Here is a 22,590-nt window from a genome sequence, read left to right on the forward strand (position 1 = left end):
CAGACAGACAGACAGACAGACAGACAGACAGACGCATAAGGACAGACAGACAGATACAGACAGACAGACAGACAGACAGACAGACAGACAGACAGACAGACAGACAGACAGACAGACAGACAGACAGACAGACAGACAGACAGACAGACAGACAGACAGACAGACAGACAGACAGACAGACAGACAGACAGACGAATAAAGATAAGGAGAGCTGTTGTTCCTCCCAGTGCTCAGTTCACACTGCATACCAAGGAGATGATCGTGGACTTCAGGAAACAGCAGAGGGAGTACCCCCTCCTCTCGTCCCCTCCCGTCCACATCTGTGGGACCGCAGTGGAGAAGGTGGTAAAGCTTCAAGTTCCTCGGTGTACACATCACTGACAAACTGAAATGGTCCACCCACACAGACAGTGTGGTGAAGAAGGTGCCTCATCAACCTCAGGAGGCGAGAGAAATTTGGCTTGTCACCTAAAACCCTCACAAACTTTTTACAGATGCACAATTGAGAGCATCCTGTCGAGCTGTATCACCGCCTGGTACGGAAAATGCACCGCCCACAACCGCAGGGCTCTCCAGAGTGCGGTGCGGTCTGCCCAACTCATTACCGGGGGGCAAACTACCTGCCCTCCTGGACACCTACACCACACGTTGTCACAGAAAGGCCAAAAAGATCATCAAGGACATCAACCAGCCGAGCCACTACCTGTTCACCCAGCTATCATCCAGAAGGCGAGGTCAGTACACGTGCATCAAAGCTGGAGACCGAGAGACTGAAAAAACATCTCAAGGCCATCAGACTGTTAAACAGCCATCACTAACACAGAGAGGCTGCTGCCTTTAGACATAGACTAGAAATCACTGGCCACTTTAAAGGAATGGAACACTAGTCACTTCAATAATGTTTACATATCTGGCATCACTCATCTTATATGTTTAATCTTGAGGATACCCTAGGATAGGGGGCGCCACAGCGCATTTTGAAAAAAAATCATTCCCATTTTCAACGGCCTACTAATCAAACTCAGAAGCTAGGGCATGCATATACTTATTATATATGGATAGAAAACACCCTAAAGTTTCTAAAACTGTTTGAATGGTGTCTGTGAGTATAACAGAACTCAAATGGCAGTCAAAACCCCGAGACCGATTGAAACAGGAAGTGGAATTCAGAATTGTGGACTCGACTTCTCATCTTTCCCTATAAATCACACCGTTAACCATGGTTCAGTGAGCACTTCCTATTGCTTCCACTAGATGTCACCAGTCTTTTCACAGTGGTTTGAGCCTTATACAGTCGAAACTCAGTGAATGAGACGCGTTGGAAATTGGTCACAGGGGATGGGCCATCACCATTATGACGCCGGCGGCCATGTCTACCCCCACCTTTGGAAACGGTTTTAAAGGCAATGAAATCATCCCCCTCGAATCTTATTGGCTCTCTTGGTGTTACAGGCCCTGAAGATTAATGTTTTACAACGTTTGACATGTTTGAACGAACCTACAGGCGGGAAAATCTCATTTTATCCGGAACTTCAGCCCTGCGCTTGGAGAGAGCCATAGGACGCGCTACCAACAGCAGGCTAATGGAACGTGAAGTATGGACTTTTGGACCGAAAATACATCTGTTGTGGACCTGGGATGCTTTCTGATGAAGACAACTAAAGGTAGGCGATTATTGACAATATTATACAACATGAGATGTGACATGCGATTGATTCCAAGATGGCGCCGAGCTCTGTATATTAGCTCATTTTCTGAGTATCGCATCTCCTTTTATCGCAAAGTGTGATTACCCAGTAAAGTTAATTTAAAATCTGGTATGACAGGTGTTCTCAAGAGATATTCATCTATAAATGTTAGATTGACAATATAAATTTAAAAAATCGTTATCGGATAGTAATTTAGGGAATTGTAGCATTGTTTACCGGGACGCATTTGAGGGGAAATTATTTAGTCAACGTCAGACGCCGATGTAAAATGCTGTTTTTATATATAAATATGACCTTTATTGAACAAAAGAATGCATGCATTGTATAACATGATGCACTAGGGGTGCCATCTGATGAAGTTTGTAAAAGGTTAGTGCTGCATTTAGCTGTTTTTTGATTATATGTGATGCAAGTGGTTGGTCGGAAAATGGCTATGAAGCTGCTTTTTACGATGGACTCATCTAACATAATCTAATGATTTGCTTTTCCTGTAAAACCTTTTTGAAATCGGACGACGTGGGTCGATTCAGGAGAGGTGTATCTATAAAAATAAAATAAAAAAATAATAATTTTTTTTTTTTTAAATAATGATTTTTTTTTAATGCTAATTGGCGATATGATTTTTCGCTGGATTTTGATCCCGCTGACGGGATGAGACGCTGGAGAGGATAAACTGTATTCTATACTAGTCTACGGTATCTTAGTCCAATGCCGCTCTGACATATATGTATATATATTCTTAATCCATTCCTTACTTCAATTAACACGTGGCCTTCCCTGTGGCTCAGTTGGTAGAGCATGGTGTGTGAAACGCCAGGGTTGTGGGTTCGATTCCCACGGGGGGGCCAGTACAAAAAAAAATGCATGAAATGAAATGTATGCATTCATTACTGTAAGTTGCTCTGGATAAGAGCGTCTGCTAAATGACTAAAATGTATTTTGGGTTTATGTTGTGTATGTGTTAGATATTACTGCCCTGTCGGAGCTAGAAACACAAGCATTTCACTACACCCACAATAATACCAGCCCCTATCCCTATAACCAGCCCCTATCCCCTATCACTATAACCAGCCCCTATCCCTATAACCAGCCCCTATCCCTATAACCAGCCCCTATCACTATAACCATCCCCTATCCCATATCACTATAACCAGCCCATATCCCTATAACCAGCCCCTATCCCTATAACCAGCCCCTATCCCCTATCCCTATAACCAGCCCCTATCCCTATAACCAGCCCCTATCCCTATCCCTATAACCAGCCCCTATCCCCTATCACTATAACCAGCCCCTATCCCTATAACCAGCCCCTATCCCTTATCACTATAACCAGCCCCTATCACTATAACCAGCCCCTATCACTATAACCATCCCCTATCCCTATAACCAGCCCCTATCCCTGTAACCAGCCCCTATCCCCTATCCCTATAACCAGCCCCTATCACTATAACCAGCCCCTATCACTATAACCATCCCCTATCCCTATAACCAGCCCCTATCACTATAACCAGCCCCTATCCCCTATCCCTATAACCAGCCCCTATCCCCTATCCCTATAACCAGCCCCTATCCCCTATCACTATAACCAGCCCCTATCCCTATAACCAGCCCCTATCCCCTATCCCTATAACCAGCCCCTATCACTATAACCAGCCCCTATCCCTATAACGAGGCCCTATCCCCTATCACTATAACCAGCCCCTATCCCTATAACCAGCCCCTATCCCCTATCACTATAACCAGCTCCTATCCCCTATCCCTATAACCAGCCCCTATCCCCTATCCCTATAACCAGCCCCTATCCCCTAACCCTATAACCAGCCCCTATCCCTATAACCAGCCCCTATCCCCTATAACCAGCCCCTATCCCCTATCCCTATAACCAGCCCCTATCCCTATAACCAGCCCCTATCCCCTATCACTATAACCAGCCCCTATCCCCTATCCCTATAACCAGCCCCTATCACTATAACCAGCCCCTATCACTATAACCAGGCCCTATCACTATAACCAGCCCCTATCCCTATAACCAGCCCCTATCCCCTATCCCTATAACCAGCCCCTATCCCCTATCCCTATAACCAGCCCCTATCCCCTATCACTATAACCAGCCCCTATCCCCTATCCCTATAACCAGCCCCTATCACTATAACCAGCCCCTATCCCCTATCCCTATAACCAGCCCCTATCACTATAACCAGCCCCTATCCCCTATCCCTATAACCAGCCCCTATCCCCTATCACTATAACCAGCCCCTATCACCTATCCCTATAACAAGCCCCTATCCCCTGTCCCTATAACCAGCCCCTATCCCCTATCCCTATAACCAGCCCCTATCCCTATAACCAGCCCCTATCCCCTATAACCAGCCCCTATCCCCTATCACTATAACCAGCCCCTATCCCCTATCCCTATAACCAGCCCCTATCACTATAACCAGCCCCTATCCCTATAACCAGCCCCTATCCCTATAACCAGCCCCTATCCCCTATCCCTATAACCAGCCCCTATCCCCTATCCCTATAACCAGCCCCTATCCCCTATCACTATAACCAGCCACTATCGCCTATCCCTATAACCAGCCCCTATCACTATAACCAGCCCCTATCCCCTATCCCTATAACCAGCCCCTATCACTATAACCAGCCCCTATCCCCTATCCCTATAACCAGCCCTTATCCCCTATCACTATAACCAGCCCCTATCCCTATAACCAGCCCCTATCCCCTATCCCCTATAACCAGCCCCTATCCCCTATCCCTATAACCAGCCCCTATCCCCTATCCCTATAACCAGCCCCTATCCCTATAACCAGCCCCTATCCCCTATCCCTATAACCAGCCCCTATCCCTATAACCAGCCCCTATCCCTATAACCAGCCCCTATCCCCTATCCCTATAACCAGCCCCTATCCCTATAACCAGCCCCTATCCCTATAACCAGCCCCTATCCCTATAACCAGCCCCTATCCCCTATCCCTATAACCAGCCCCTATCCCCTATCCCTATAACCAGCCCCTATCACTATAACCAGCCCCTATCCCTATAACCAGCCCCTATCCCTATAACCAGCCCCTATCCCCTATCCCTATAACCAGCCCCTATCCCCTATCCCTATAACCAGCCCCTATCCCCTATCACTATAACCAGCCACTATCGCCTATCCCTATAACCAGCCCCTATCACTATAACCAGCCCCTATCCCCTATCCCTATAACCAGCCCCTATCACTATAACCAGCCCCTATCCCCTATCACTATAACCAGCCCCTATCCCTATAACCAGCCCCTATCCCCTATCCCCTATAACCAGCCCCTATCCCCTATCCCTATAACCAGCCCCTATCCCCTATCCCTATAACCAGCCCCTATCCCTATAACCAGCCCCTATCCCCTATCCCTATAACCAGCCCCTATCCCTATAACCAGCCCCTATCCCTATAACCAGCCCCTATCCCCTATCCCTATAACCAGCCCCTATCCCTATAACCAGCCCCTATCCCTATAACCAGCCCCTATCCCTATAACCAGCCCCTATACCCTATCCCTATAACCAGCCCCTATCCCCTATCCCTATAACCAGCCCCTATCACTATAACCAGCCCCTATCCCTATAACCAGCCCCTATCCCTATAACCAGCCCCTATCCCCTATCACTATAACCAGCCCATATCCCCTATCACTATAACCAGCCCATATCCCCTATCACTATAACCAGCCCCTATCCCTATAACCAGCCCCTATCACCTATCCCTATAACCAGCCCCTATCCCCTATCCCTATAACCAGCCCCTATCCCCTATCCCTATAACCAGCCCCTATCCCCTATCCCTATAACCAGCCCCTATCCCCTATCCCTATAACCAGCCCCTATCCCCTATCCCTATAACCAGCCCCTATCCCCTATCCCTATAACCAGCCCCTATCCCCTATCCCTATAACCAGCCCCTATCCCCTATCCCTATAACCAGCCCCTATCCCCTATCCCTATAACCAGCCCCTATCCCCTATCCCTATAACCAGCCCCTATCCCCTATCCCTATAACCAGCCCCTATCCCCTATCACTATAACCAGCCCCTATCCCCTATCCCTATAACCAGTCCCTATCACTATAACCAGCCCCTATCACTATAACCAGCCCCTATCCCTATAACCAGCCCCTATCCCCTATCCCTATAACCAGCCCCTATCCCCTATCCCTATAACCAGCCCCTATCACTATAACCAGCCCCTATCCCCTATCACTATAACCAGCCCCTATCCCTATAACCAGCCCCTATCCCCTATCACTATAACCAGCCCCTATCCCTATAACCAGCCCCTATCCCCTATCACTATAACCAGCCCCTATCCCCTATCCCTATAACCAGCCCCTATCCCTATAACCAGCCCCTATCCCCTATCCCTATAACCAGCCCCTATCCCCTATCCCTATAACCAGCCCCTATCCCCTATCCCTATAACCAGCCCCTATCCCCTATCCCTATAACCAGCCCCTATCCCCTATCCCCAGCCCCTATCCCCAGCCCCTATCCCCTATCACTATAACCAGCCCCTATCCCCTATCACTATAACCAGCCCCTATCCCCTATCACTATAACCAGCCCCTATCCCTATAACCAGCCCCTATCCCCTATCACTATAACCAGCCCCTATCCCCTATCCCTATAACCAGCCCCTATCCCTATAACCAGCCCCTATCCCCTATCCCTATAACCAGCCCCTATCCCCTATCACTATAACCAGCCACTATCGCCTATCCCTATAACCAGCCCCTATCACTATAACCAGCCCCTATCACTATAACCAGCCCCTATCCCCTATCCCTATAACCAGCCCTTATCCCCTATCACTATAACCAGCCCCTATCCCTATAACCAGCCCCTATCCCCTATCCCCTATAACCAGCCCCTATCCCCTATCCCTATAACCAGCCCCTATCCCCTATCCCTATAACCAGCCCCTATCCCTATAACCAGCCCCTATCCCCTATCCCTATAACCAGCCCCTATCCCTATAACCAGCCCCTATCCCTATAACCAGCCCCTATCCCTATAACCAGCCCCTATCCCTATAACCAGCCCCTATCCCTATAACCAGCCCCTATCCCCTATCCCTATAACCAGCCCCTATCCCCTATCCCTATAACCAGCCCCTATCACTATAACCAGCCCCTATCCCTATAACCAGCCCCTATCCCTATAACCAGCCCCTATCCCCTATCCCTATAACCAGCCCCTATCCCCTATCCCTATAACCAGCCCCTATCCCCTATCACTATAACCAGCCACTATCGCCTATCCCTATAACCAGCCCCTATCACTATAACCAGCCCCTATCCCCTATCCCTATAACCAGCCCCTATCACTATAACCAGCCCCTATCCCCTATCCCTATAACCAGCCCTTATCCCCTATCACTATAACCAGCCCCTATCCCTATAACCAGCCCCTATCCCCTATCCCCTATAACCAGCCCCTATCCCCTATCCCTATAACCAGCCCCTATCCCCTATCCCTATAACCAGCCCCTATCCCTATAACCAGCCCCTATCCCCTATCCCTATAACCAGCCCCTATCCCTATAACCAGCCCCTATCCCTATAACCAGCCCCTATCCCCTATCCCTATAACCAGCCCCTATCCCTATAACCAGCCCCTATCCCTATAACCAGCCCCTATCCCTATAACCAGCCCCTATACCCTATCCCTATAACCAGCCCCTATCCCCTATCCCTATAACCAGCCCCTATCACTATAACCAGCCCCTATCCCTATAACCAGCCCCTATCACTATAACCAGCCCCTATCCCTATAACCAGCCCCTATCCCCATCACTATAACCAGCCCATATCCCCTATCACTATAACCAGCCCCTATCCCTATAACCAGCCCCTATCCCCTATAACCAGCCCCTATCCCCTATCACTATAACCAGCCCCTATCCCCTATCCCTATAACCAGCCCCTATCACTATAACCAGCCCCTATCCCTATAACCAGCCCCTATCCCTATAACCAGCCCCTATCCCCTATCCCTATAACCAGCCCCTATCCCCTATCCCTATAACCAGCCCCTATCCCCTATCACTATAACCAGCCACTATCGCCTATCCCTATAACCAGCCCCTATCACTATAACCAGCCCCTATCCCCTATCCCTATAACCAGCCCCTATCACTATAACCAGCCCCTATCCCCTATCCCTATAACCAGCCCTTATCCCCTATCACTATAACCAGCCCCTATCCCTATAACCAGCCCCTATCCCCTATCCCCTATAACCAGCCCCTATCCCCTATCCCTATAACCAGCCCCTATCCCCTATCCCTATAACCAGCCCCTATCCCTATAACCAGCCCCTATCCCCTATCCCTATAACCAGCCCCTATCCCTATAACCAGCCCCTATCCCTATAACCAGCCCCTATCCCCTATCCCTATAACCAGCCCCTATCCCTATAACCAGCCCCTATCCCTATAACCAGCCCCTATCCCTATAACCAGCCCCTATCCCCTATCCCTATAACCAGCCCCTATCCCCTATCCCTATAACCAGCCCCTATCACTATAACCAGCCCCTATCCCTATAACCAGCCCCTATCCCTATAACCAGCCCCTATCCCCTATCCCTATAACCAGCCCCTATCCCCTATCCCTATAACCAGCCCCTATCCCCTATCACTATAACCAGCCACTATCGCCTATCCCTATAACCAGCCCCTATCACTATAACCAGCCCCTATCCCCTATCCCTATAACCAGCCCCTATCACTATAACCAGCCCCTATCCCCTATCCCTATAACCAGCCCTTATCCCCTATCACTATAACCAGCCCCTATCCCTATAACCAGCCCCTATCCCCTATCCCCTATAACCAGCCCCTATCCCCTATCCCTATAACCAGCCCCTATCCCCTATCCCTATAACCAGCCCCTATCCCTATAACCAGCCCCTATCCCCTATCCCTATAACCAGCCCCTATCCCTATAACCAGCCCCTATCCCTATAACCAGCCCCTATCCCCTATCCCTATAACCAGCCCCTATCCCTATAACCAGCCCCTATCCCTATAACCAGCCCCTATCCCTATAACCAGCCCCTATACCCTATCCCTATAACCAGCCCCTATCCCCTATCCCTATAACCAGCCCCTATCACTATAACCAGCCCCTATCCCTATAACCAGCCCCTATCCCTATAACCAGCCCCTATCCCCTATCACTATAACCAGCCCATATCCCCTATCACTATAACCAGCCCATATCCCCTATCACTATAACCATCCCCTATCCCTATAACCAGCCCCTATCACCTATCCCTATAACCAGCCCCTATCCCCTATCCCTATAACCAGCCCCTATCCCCTATCCCTATAACCAGCCCCTATCCCCTATCACTATAACCAGCCCCTATCCCCTATCCCTATAACCAGCCCCTATCCCCTATCCCTATAACCAGCCCCTATCCCCTATCCCTATAACCAGCCCCTATCCCCTATCACTATAACCAGCCCCTATCCCCTATCCCTATAACCAGTCCCTATCACTATAACCAGCCCCTATCACTATAACCAGCCCCTATCCCTATAACCAGCCCCTATCCCCTATCCCTATAACCAGCCCCTATCCCCTATCCCTATAACCAGCCCCTATCACTATAACCAGCCCCTATCCCCTATCACTATAACCAGCCCCTATCCCTATAACCAGCCCCTATCCCCTATCACTATAACCAGCCCCTATCCCTATAACCAGCCCCTATCCCCTATCACTATAACCAGCCCCTATCCCCTATCCCTATAACCAGCCCCTATCCCTATAACCAGCCCCTATCCCCTATCCCTATAACCAGCCCCTATCCCCTATCCCTATAACCAGCCCCTATCCCCTATCCCTATAACCAGCCCCTATCCCCTATCCCTATAACCAGCCCCTATCCCCTATCCCCAGCCCCTATCCCCAGCCCCTATCCCCTATCACTATAACCAGCCCCTATCCCCTATCACTACAACCAGCCCCTATCCCCTATCACTATAACCAGCCCCTATCCCTATAACCAGCCCCTATCCCCTATCACTATAACCAGCCCCTATCCCCTATCCCTATAACCAGCCCCTATCCCTATAACCAGCCCCTATCCCCTATCCCTATAACCAGCCCCTATCCCCTATCCCTATAACCAGCCCCTATCCCCTATCACTATAACCAGCCACTATCGCCTATCCCTATAACCAGCCCCTATCACTATAACCAGCCCCTATCACTATAACCAGCCCCTATCCCCTATCCCTATAACCAGCCCTTATCCCCTATCACTATAACCAGCCCCTATCCCTATAACCAGCCCCCTATCCCCTATAACCAGCCCCTATCCCCTATCCCTATAACCAGCCCCTATCCCCTATCCCTATAACCAGCCCCTATCCCTATAACCAGCCCCTATCCCCTATCCCTATAACCAGCCCCTATCCCTATAACCAGCCCCTATCCCTATAACCAGCCCCTATCCCTATAACCAGCCCCTATCCCTATAACCAGCCCCTATCCCCTATCCCTATAACCAGCCCCTATCCCCTATCCCTATAACCAGCCCCTATCACTATAACCAGCCCCTATCCCTATAACCAGCCATTATCCCTATAACCAGCCCCTATCCCCTATCCCTATAACCAGCCCCTATCCCCTATCCCTATAACCAGCCCCTATCCCCTATCACTATAACCAGCCACTATCGCCTATCCCTATAACCAGCCCCTATCACTATAACCAGCCCCTATCCCCTATCCCTATAACCAGCCCCTATCACTATAACCAGCCCCTATCCCCTATCCCTATAACCAGCCCTTATCCCCTATCACTATAACCAGCCCCTATCCCTATAACCAGCCCCTATCCCCTATCCCCTATAACCAGCCCCTATCCCCTATCCCTATAACCAGCCCCTATCCCCTATCCCTATAACCAGCCCCTATCCCTATAACCAGCCCCTATCCCCTATCCCTATAACCAGCCCCTATCCCTATAACCAGCCCCTATCCCTATAACCAGCCCCTATCCCCTATCCCTATAACCAGCCCCTATCCCTATAACCAGCCCCTATCCCTATAACCAGCCCCTATCCCTATAACCAGCCCCTATACCCTATCCCTATAACCAGCCCCTATCCCCTATCCCTATAACCAGCCCCTATCACTATAACCAGCCCCTATCCCTATAACCAGCCCCTATCACTATAACCAGCCCCTATCCCTATAACCAGCCCCTATCCCCATCACTATAACCAGCCCATATCCCCTATCACTATAACCAGCCCCTATCCCTATAACCAGCCCCTATCACCTATCCCTATAACCAGCCCCTATCCCCTATCCCTATAACCAGCCCCTATCCCTATAACCAGCCCCTATCCCCTATCACTATAACCAGCCCCTATCCCCTATCCCTATAACCAGCCCCTATCCCCTATCCCTATAACCAGCCCCTATCCCCTATCCCTATAACCAGCCCCTATCCACTATCCCTATAACCAGCCCCTATCCCCTATCACTATAACCAGCCCCTATCCCCTATCCCTATAACCAGTCCCTATCACTATAACCAGCCCCTATCACTATAACCAGCCCCTATCCCTATAACCAGCCCCTATCCCCTATCCCTATAACCAGCCCCTATCCCCTATCCCTATAACCAGCCCCTATCACTATAACCAGCCCCTATCCCCTATCACTATAACCAGCCCCTATCCCTATAACCAGCCCCTATCCCCTATCACTATAACCAGCCCCTATCCCTATAACCAGCCCCTATCCCCTATCACTATAACCAGCCCCTATCCCCTATCCCTATAACCAGCCCCTATCCCTATAACCAGCCCCTATCCCCTATCCCTATAACCAGCCCCTATCCCCTATCCCTATAACCAGCCCCTATCCCCTATCCCTATAACCAGCCCCTATCCCCTATCCCCAGCCCCTATCCCCTATCCCCAGCCCCTATCCCCTATCACTATAACCAGCCCCTATCCCCTATCACTATAACCAGCCCCTATCCCTATAACCAGCCCCTATCCCCTATCCCTATAACCAGCCCCTATCCCCTATCACTATAACCAGCCCCTATCCCCTATCCCTATAACCAGCCCCCATCCCTATAACCAGCCCCCATCCCCTATCACTATAACCAGCCCCTATCCCCTATCCCTATAACCAGCCCCTATCCCCTATCCCTATAACCAGCCCCTATCCCCTATCACTATAACCAGCCCCTATCCCCTATCCCTATAACCAGCCCCTATCGCCTATCCCTATAACCAGCCCCTATCCCTATAACCAGCCCCTATCCCCTATCCCTATAACCAGCCCCTTTCCCCTATCACTATAACCAGCCCCAATCCCCTATCCCTATAACCAGCCCCTATCCCCTATCCCTATAACCAGCCCCTATCCCCTATCCCTATAACCAGCCCCTATCCCCTATCCCTATAACCAGCCCCTATCCCTATAACCAGCCCCTATCCCTATAACCAGCCCCTATCCCTATAACCAGCCCCTATCCCTATAACCAGCCCCTATCCCCTATCCCTATAACCAGCCCCTATCCCCTATCACTATAACCAGCCCCTATCCCCTATCCCTATAACCAGCCCCTATCCCTATAACCAGCCCCTATCCCCTATCCCTATAACCAGCCCCTATCCCCTATCACTATAAGCAGCCCCTATCCCCTATCCCTATAACCAGCCCCTATCCCTATAACCAGCCCCTATCCCCTATCCCTATAACCAGCCCCTATCCCCTATCCCTATAACCAGCCCCTATCCCTATAACCAGCCCCTATCCCCTATCCCTATAACCAGCCCCTATCCCTATAACCAGCCCCTATCCCCTATCCCTATAACCAGCCCCTATCCCCTATCACTATAACCAGCCCCTATCCCCTATCCCTATAACCAGCCCCTATCCCTATAACCAGCCCCTATCCCCTATCACTATAACCAGCCCCTATCCCTATCCCCAGCCCCTATCCCTATAACCAGCCCCTATCCCCTATCCCTATCACTATAACCAGTCCTTTATCCCCTATAACCAGTTATATTACTTGTTAGATATTACTGCACTGTCGGAGCTAGAAACACAAGCATTTCGCTACATTCGCAAATAACATCTGCTAACCATGTGTAATGTGACCAATAATATTTGATTTGATATTTTTATACAGGGTGTAGTCACAGTGAACGCTGCACACTAGGAAGGAGGAAACAGATGCTGTCCAGCTAGGTGGTGGGAAGAGGAGAAGTCAGACTGAAACATTATAGTAGGGAGAAGTGGTTGACCTTTTACACAACCTACTCCTCCTTACTGCAGGGCACACACACACACACACACACACACACACACACACACACACACACACACACACACACACACACACACACACACACACACACACACACACACACACACACACACACACACACACACACACACACACACACACACACACACACACACACACACAGAGCCCCTGTGACCAAGAGTCAATGTGACAGGAAGAGCCAGAGCAGAACCAACTAAGACCCTAAAATAATGCTCAGACTGTTAATGCCCAGGCTTCAATCTGGCTTCTGTTAATTCCCAGGCTTCAATCTGGCTTCTGTTAATGCCCAGGCTTCAATCTGCCTTCTGTTAATGCCCAGGCTTCAATCTGGCTTCTGTTAATGCCCAGGCCTCAATCTGGCTTCTGTTAATGCCCAGGCCTCAATCTGGCTTCTGTTAATGCCCAGGCTTCAATCTGGCTTCTGTTAATGCCCAGGCCATGGACAGCTTCAATCTGGCTTCTGTTAATGCCCAGGCCATGGACAGCTTCAATCTGCCTTCTGTTAATGCCCAGGCCTCAATCTGGCTTCTGTTAATGCCCAGGCTTCAATCTGGCTTCTGTTAATGCCCAGGCTTCAATCTGGCTTCTGTTAATGCCCAGGCCTCAATCTGGCTTCTGTTAATGCCCAGGCCTCAATCTGGCTTCTGTTAATGCCCAGGCCATGGACAGCTTCAATCTGGCTTCTGTTAATTCCCAGGCTTCAATCTGCCTTCTGTTAATGCCCAGGCCTCAATCTGCCTTCTGTTAATGCCCAGGCCTCAATCTGGCTTCTGTTAATGCCCAGTCCTCAATCTGGCTTCTGTTAATGCCCAGGCCTCAATCTGGCTTCTGTTAATGCCCAGGCCATGGACAGCTTCAATCTGCCTTCTGTTAATGCCCAGTCCTCAATCTGGCTTCTGTTAATGCCCAGGCTTCAATCTGGCTTCTGTTAATGCCCAGGCTTCAATCTGGCTTCTGTTAATACCCAGGCTTCAATCTGGCTTCTGTTAATGCCCAGGCTTCAATCTGGCTTCTGTTAATACCCAGGCCTCAATCTGCCTTCTGTTAATACCCAGGCCTCAATCTGCCTTCTGTTAATGCCCAGTCCTCAATCTGGCTTCTGTTAATGCCCAGTCCTCAATCTGGCTTCTGTTAATGCCCAGGCCTCAATCTGGCTTCTGTTAATGCCCAGGCCATGGACAGCTTCAATCTGGCTTCTGTTAATTCCCAGGCTTCAATCTGCCTTCTGTTAATTCCCAGGCCTCAATCTGCCTTCTGTTAATTCCCAGGCTTCAATCTGGCTTCTGTTAATGCCCAGGCCTCAATCTGCCTTCTGTTAATGCCCAGGCCTCAATCTGGCTTCTGTTAATGCCCAGGCCATGGACAGCTTCAATCTGGCTTCTGTTAATTCACAGGCTTCAATCTGCCTTCTGTTAATTCCCAGGCCTTAATCTGCCTTCTGTTAATGCCCAGTCCTCAATCTGCCTTCTGTTAATGCCCAGGCCTCAATCTGGCTTCTGTTAATGCCCAGGCTTCAATCTGGCTTCTGTTAATGCCCAGGCCATGGACAGCTTCAATCTGCCTTCTGTTCTTCAATCTGGAGTTGCAGTCAATTTTCTGGGCTTCAGTTTGCCTCTAACTGAGGCCTGCTGGAGAGACGGGGTAGAAGTTCTTTACCGTTTTAAAAACAGACACCTCCATGAAGTGGATGGTAAAGACTAGTCATAGTTTCTCCTAATGATTCTACTGTAAGAGAGACAGACTGTATGTGTTATCACAGAAAACTACAAGAAACAGGGATATATGTAACAATCAAGGACAACATTGGAAAAGAAACAGGGATAAATTAACGTCAAAGACCACATTTGAAATTCTGAAATATTTCATTAATGATGTCATGTGATATTCTCTAGTGATTCAATGTGCATCCTGTTGGACATTTGTTTCAACCCAAATCAATTCAAATCAATTCAATATATTCATCTCTCTATGGCCTAACCTCTGTACTCCATACATCTCTAAAAGTTGTTCTAGGTGGTGACAGCCCATCTAGGGATCTCTATCTACCTCTATGGCCTGACCTCTGTGCTCCATACCTGTCTAAAGGTTGTTCTACGGACCAAAGACCTTATAGCACCTCTAATGGTCAGTACTAACACATCTACCTGCTGAGGGTCAGGGACTAACACAGGGACTAACACAGGGACTAACACAGGGACTAACACATATACCTGCTGAGGGTCAGGACTAACACAGGGACTAACACATCTACCTGCTGAGGGTCAGGACTAACACAGGGACTAACACATCTACCTGCTGAGGGTCAGGACTAACACAGGGACTAACACATCTACCTGCTGAGGGTCAGGGACTAACACGGGGACTAACACATCTACCTGCTGAGGGTTAGGGACTAACACAGGGACTAACACAGGGACTAACACATCTACCTGCTGAGGGTCAGGGACTAACACGGGGACTAACACATCTACCTGCTGAGGGTTAGGGACTAACACAGGGACTAACACAGGGACTAACACATCTACCTGCTGAGGGTCAGGGACTAACACAGGGACTAACACATCTACCTGCTGAGGGTCAGGGACTGACTGACTGGTTGGCTGGCTTTCTGCTTGGCTGGCTGGCTGGCTGGCTGACTGGCTGGCTTTCTGGTTGGCTGACTGGCTGGCTGGCTGACTGGCTGCCTGACTTGCTGCCTGGCTGGCTGGCTGGCTGGCTGACTGACTGGTTGGCTGGCTGGCTGACTGGCTGACTGGCTGGCTGCCATAGTAGCCTTATATCCTCTATCCACCATGGAGTTGTGAGATCATATCCTGTTTGATGTGTCTTAACAGTCCACTTCAACATAATCAATCATTCATTCATGTCATTATACAAGTCTTTCATGCCTTTAAATATGCAGCTAATGCCTAATGGTAATTCCACCACTGGATGTCAGCTTGGCTCTGACAGCTGTATATCTGACTGGCTGTCCGGACGTCAGGGTTAGCTCTGCTGTTCTACAGTTGGCTGGAGAATGTGGGACGGGCAGGGGGCTGGACACGGTGGGGTGGGCACAGAGAGGGCAAGGCCATGTGCTTGGCTCTGACAGCAGTATATCTGACTGGCTGTCCGGACGTCAGGGTTAGCTCTGCTGTTCTACAGTTGGCTGGAGAATGTGGGACGGGCAGGGGGCTGGACACGGTGAGGTGGGCACAGAGAGGGCAAGGCCATGTGCTTGGCTCTGACAGCTGTATATCTGACTGGCTGTCCGGACGTCAGGGTTAGCTCTGCTGTTCTACAGTTGGCTGGAGAATGTGGGCAGGGCAGGGGGCTGGACACGGTGGGGTGGGCACAGAGAGGGCAAGGCCATGTGCTTGGCTCTTGGTTCTGTGTGATCAGCGGAGAGTACTAAAAGTGCTGTGTCAAGGCATACAGTACAACCACAGGAGAGGAAGAGGCTGTTAACCTTTGGAGTCCAAAGGCCTTTCTCTTTCCCTTTGTCTCTCTCTCTCTCCCCTCTCTGCCAATACCTCACACTCCCTGTCAAGGCTGGTCTCCCCTCTCTGCCAATACCTCACACTCCCTGTCAAGGCTGGTCTCCCCTCTCTGCCAATACCTCACACTCCCTGTCAAGGCTGGTCTCCCCTCTCTGCCAATACCTCACACTCCCTGTCAAGGCTGGTCTCCCCTCTCTGCCAATACCTCACACTCCCTGTCAAGGCTGGTCTCCTCTACTGTCTGTCTCCATACCTCACACTACCTGTCAAGGCTGGTCTTCTCTACTGTCTCCATACCTCACACTCCCTGTCAAGGCTGGTCTCCTCTACTGTCTCCATACCTCACACTACCTGTCAAGGCTGGTCTTCTCTACTGTCTCCATACCTCACACTACCTGTCAAGGCTGGTCTCCTCTACTGTCTGTCTTCATACCTCACACTCCCTGTCAAGGCTGGTCTCCTCTACTGTCTGTCTTCATACCTCACACTCCCTGTCAAGGCTGGTCTCCTCTACTGTCTGTCTCCATACCTCACAGTACCTGTCAAGGCTGGTCTCCTCTACTGTCTGTCTCCATACCTCACACTCCCTGTCAAGGCTGGTCTCCTCTAATGTCTCTCCATACCTCACACTCCCTGTCAAGGCTGGTCTCCTCTACTGTCTCCATACCTCACACTCCCTGTCAAGGCTGGTCTCCTCTAATGTCTCTCCATACCTCACACTCCCTGTCAAGGCTGGTCTCCTCTACTGTCTCCATACCTCACACTCCCTGTCAAGGCTGGTCTCCTCTACTGTCTCCATACCTCACACTCCCTGTCAAGGCTGGTCTCCTCTAATGTTACTGTCTGTCTCCATACCTCACACTCCCTGTCAAGGCTGGTCTCCTCTACTGTCTCCATACCTCACAGTACCTGTCAAGGCTGGTCCCCTCTCTGCCAATACCTCACACTCCCTGTCAAGGCTGGTCTCCTCTACTGTCTCCATACCTCACACTCCCTGTCAAGGCTGGTCTCCTCTACTGTCTCCATACCTCACACTCCCTGTCAAGGCTGGTCTCCTCTACTGTCTTCATACCTCACACTCCCTGTCAAGGCTGGTCTCCTCTACTGTCTCCATACCTCACACTCCCTGTCAAGGCTGGTCTCCTCTACTGTCTTCATACCTCACACTCCCTGTCAAGGCTGGTCTCCTCTACTGTCTCCATACCTCACACTCCCTGTCAAGGCTGGTCTCCTCTACTGTCTGTCTCCATACCTCACAGTACCTGTCAAGGCTGGTGTCCTCTACTGTCTATCTTCATACCTCACACTCCCTGTCAAGGCTGGTCTTCTCTACTGTCTCCATACCTCACACTCCCTGTCAAGGCTGGTCTTCTCTACTGTCTGTCTTCATACCTCACACTCCCTGTCAAGGCTGGTCTCCTCTACTGTCTTCATACCTCACACTCCCTGTCAAGGCTGGTCTCCTCTACTGTCTGTCTCCATACCTCACACTCCCTGTCAAGGCTGGTCTCCTCTAATGTTACTGTCTGTCTCCATACCTCAAACTACCTGTCAAGGCTGGTCTCCTCTACTGTCTGTCTTCATACCTCACACTACCTGTCAAGGCTGGTCTCCTCTACTGTCTGTCTTCATACCTCACACTCCCTGTCAAGGCTGGTCTCCTCTACTGTCTATCTTCATACCTCACACTCCCTGTCAAGGCTGGTCTTCTCTACTGTCTCCATACCTCACACTACCTGTCAAGGCTGGTCTCCTCTAATGTCTGTCTCCATACCTCACAGTACCTGTCAAGGCTGGTGTCCTCTACTGTCTGTCTTCATACCTCACACTCCCTGTCAAGGCTGGTCTCCTCTACTGTCTCCATACCTCACACTCCCTGTCAAGGCTGGTCTCCTCTAATGTCTCTCCATACCTCACACTCCCTGTCAAGGCTGGTCTCCTCTACTGTCTCCATACCTCACACTCCCTGTCAAGGCTGGTCTCCTCTAATGTCTCTCCATACCTCACACTCCCTGTCAAGGCTGGTCTCCTCTACTGTCTCCATACCTCACACTCCCTGTCAAGGCTGGTCTCCTCTACTGTCTCCATACCTCACAGTACCTGTCAAGGCTGGTCCCCTCTCTGCCAATACCTCACACTCCCTGTCAAGGCTGGTCTCCTCTACTGTCTCCATACCTCACACTCCCTGTCAAGGCTGGTCTCCTCTACTGTCTCCATACCTCACACTCCCTGTCAAGGCTGGTCTCCTCTACTGTCTTCATACCTCACACTCCCTGTCAAGGCTGGTCTCCTCTACTGTCTCCATACCTCACACTCCCTGTCAAGGCTGGTCTCCTCTAATGTCTGTCTCCATACCTCACACTACCTGTCAAGGCTGGTGTCCTCTACTGTCTATCTTCATACCTCACACTCCCTGTCAAGGCTGGTCTTCTCTACTGTCTCCATACCTCACACTCCCTGTCAAGGCTGGTCTTCTCTACTGTCTGTCTTCATACCTCACACTCCCTGTCAAGGCTGGTCTCCTCTACTGTCTTCATACCTCACACTCCCTGTCAAGGCTGGTCTCCTCTACTGTCTGTCTTCATACCTCACACTCCCTGTCAAGGCTGGTCTCCTCTACTGTCTTCATACCTCACACTCCCTGTCAAGGCTGGTCTCCTCTACTGTCTGTCTTCATACCTCACACTCCCTGTCAAGGCTGGTCTCCTCTACTGTCTGTCTCCATACCTCACACTCCCTGTCAAGGCTGGTCTTCTCTACTGTCTCCATACCTCACACTCCCTGTCAAGGCTGGTCTCCTCTAATGTTACTGTCTGTCTCCATACCTCACACTACCTGTCAAGGCTGGTCTCCTCTACTGTCTGTCTTCATACCTCACACTACCTGTCAAGGCTGGTCTCCTCTACTGTCTGTCTTCATACCTCACACTCCCTGTCAAGGCTGGTCTCCTCTACTGTCTGTCTTCATACCTCACACTCCCTGTCAACGCTGGTCTTCTCTACTGTCTCCATACCTCACACTACCTGTCAAGGCTGGTCTCCTCTAATGTCTGTCTCCATACCTCACAGTACCTGTCAAGGCTGGTGTCCTCTACTGTCTGTCTTCATACCTCACACTCCCTGTCAAGACTGGTCTCCTCTACTGTCTGTCTCCATACCTCACAGTACCTGTCAAGGCTGGTCTTCTCTACTGTCTGTCTTCATACCTCACACTCCCTGTCAAGGCTGGTCTCCTCTAATGTTACTGTCTGTCTCCATACCTCACACTACCTGTCAAGGCTGGTCTCCTCTACTGTCTGTCTTCATACCTCACACTCCCTGTCAAGGCTGGTCTCCTCTACTGTCTGTCTTCATACCTCACACTCCCTGTCAAGGCTGGTCTTCTCTACTGTCTCCATACCTCACACTCCCTGTCAAGGCTGGTCTCCTCTACTGTCTGTCTTCATACCTCACACTCCCTGTCAAGGCTGGTCTCCTCTACTGTCTGTCTTCATACCTCACACTCCCTGTCAAGGCTGGTCTCCTCTACTGTCTGTCTTCATACCTCACACTCCCTGTCAAGGCTGGTCTCCTCTACTGTCTGTCTTCATACCTCACACTCCCTGTCAAGGCTGGTCTCCTCTACTGTCTGTCTCCATACCTCACAGTCACTGAGCCCGGCGTACTCTGTACAGAACCGTGACGTTCTAGAATGGTTTAGTAGATGTCAGATATAATTGGAGCTAGATTAACCTGTCTATCAAACATATCTCTACGTTGTTCTAATCTATGTTGTTGTTAGCTTCTCGGCTGTCCAGGTCTTAATTAAAACAAGTGTCTAATCTTATCCGCAAAGATCTGTCGTGTGTGTGTGTGTGTGTGTGTGTGTGTGTGTGTGTGTGTGTGTGTGTGTGTGTGTGTGTGTGTGTGTGTGTGTGTAGACTGTGCTAGCAGTAAACCCTGTTCCAGCCTAATCAAAACAATCAGATGCCATGTCATTGTGACTTTAGCCAAAGACGCTCAGCGTTGCTGTGACTCAGCCAGTGAGAGGGACATTTTAAGATAATTCCTGAGTCTTTGATATGGGTTCAAACAGGGTTCAAACAGCTGCTTAAGAATGAGGTATTGATGCGCGGACCGGTTTGGGTTTTCCCCCCTTTACCTTCTATAACGGTATTTCAATGTTTGGTTTTATTAACTGTGTTTTAATAAGCAACTCAGGCAGGTGTAACGTTACGTTTTTATAAGTTTACTCCGTTTGCAATTTGAGTCGTCTTCCTCTACTGCGGCACGCCCCGTTCCCACACCAAGCCCTGTCAATAAAAAAATAAAAATAAAAGGGAGAGAGCAGTTCCTTGACTACGGAGTCGCAGACAATTTATCGCCGTTCGATCTGCCGTCTGAACGGTCAGATGCAACAAGATGTTGGTGAAAATGACGCTGCTTTCCACAAGCGTTCTACAATTACACTATTCTGCAAACTACTGTCTGCTAGTAATATTTTCGTAGCAAGTGGACTAAAATAAATCTTGATAGCCGCTAATGCTAATCGCTAGTTAGCTTGGCTAGCTAGCTTGCTAAATGTACTAAGAGTCAGAGCAAACATAGCTAGCTACTGTCTGCTAATACATCCTGGTACCAGTGCTGGTGTTGGCCTAGATAAGCATTGTATCTTAAATCAGAGAGGAATAAGTGAAATATGAATATGTTAGCTAGCTGGCTAGCTACATGAAGTAAGAAAACACGGATTGTGACATATAATTAGGGTCCCCTGGATACACTGACCAACACTTTGGTTCCAACCCCGTCAATAATTCCTCCCTGGTTTATTAATTAATTGTAAAAAAAACAAAACAATGTATTCAAGCTGCTGCCCACTATATTCCAACTATAGAATTAGAATAATCCGTAAATTTCCACGATTCCAACAGTTCACCGGTTAACTGGACCGAGATGTTTTTACCCATAATGCTGCGTGGCACAGCGTGGATGTCACGACTTCCTCCGAAGTCGGCTCCTCTCCTTGTTCGGCGTTCGGCGATCGACGTCGCAGTCTTTTCTAGCCATCGCCGCTCCATTTTTCTATTATCCATTTGTCTTGTCTTGTTTCCGTAACACACCTGGTTTTCATTGCCCCAATTAAGCTGCTTGTATTTAACCCTCTGTTTTCCCATCATGCTTTGTGTGTAATTGTTTCAACGTCGCTGTGGTGTCTTTTTACGAGCTTTACTTTTGTTATGTTCATGTGCTCTCCTTTTTTGGGAACTTTAATAAAGTGATTTCCGTTTACATCACGCTACTCTACCTGCACCTGACTTCGCCTCGTTTACACACGCCGACAGTGGAAATGATAACAAAAGTACAAGAAATGCAGAAAATGGTGAATTTTTTTTTGGGGGTTTGAAGTTGGATTGAACAGTATAAAACTAATCAGAATGTATAAAGTCCCATTGAAATCACTTATTATGTCTGTGTTGTCACCCTGGGGTCATGAACTACAGAAAGCCGATTTAGGGCTTTTATTCATCAAAACCTAAAATACTGTCAAACACTCACAGGTCAGGTGTTCAGGGTGACTGGGGTCAACCAGTGTTCAGGGTGACTGGGGTCAACCAGTGTTCAGGGTGACTGGGGTCAACCAGTGTTCAGGGTGACTGGGGTCAACCAGTGTTCAGGGTGACTGGGGTCAACCAGTGTTCAGGGTGACTGGGGTCAACCAGTGTTCAGGGTGACTGGGTGAACCAGTGTTCAGGTGTTCAGGGTAAATGGGGTCAACCAGTGTTCAGGTGTTCAGGGTAAATGGGGTCAACCAGTGTTTAGATGTTCAGGGTAAATGGGGTGAACCAGAGGTCAAGTGTTCAGGGTAAATGGGGTCAACCAGTGTTTAGATGTTCAGGGTAAATGGGGTCAACCAGTGTTCAGGTGTTCAGGGTAAATGGGGTCAACCAGTGGTCAGGTGTTCAGTGTGACTGGGGTCAACCAGTGTTCAGTGTGACTGGGGTCAACCAGTGTTCAGTGTGACTGGGGTCAACCAGTGTTCAGTGTGAC

The 22,590-nt window shown here is 49.6% G+C and overlaps 1 non-coding gene across 1 annotated transcript; it reads left to right on the forward strand.

Annotated features, from left to right (window-relative positions):
• The first annotated feature begins 2,478 nt into the window (after positions 1-2,478).
• On the forward strand, positions 2,479-2,557 carry trnas-uga (transfer RNA serine (anticodon UGA)). The gene has a single exon. It is a non-coding gene; the product is annotated as a tRNA-Ser (tRNA).
• Positions 2,558-22,590: the final 20,033 nt, after the last annotated feature.

This window comes from Salmo salar, chromosome 26 (assembly GCF_965601325.2).
Source record: "Salmo salar chromosome 26, fSalSal1, whole genome shotgun sequence".
In the NCBI taxonomy this organism is placed as follows: Eukaryota; Metazoa; Chordata; class Actinopteri; order Salmoniformes; family Salmonidae; genus Salmo; species Salmo salar.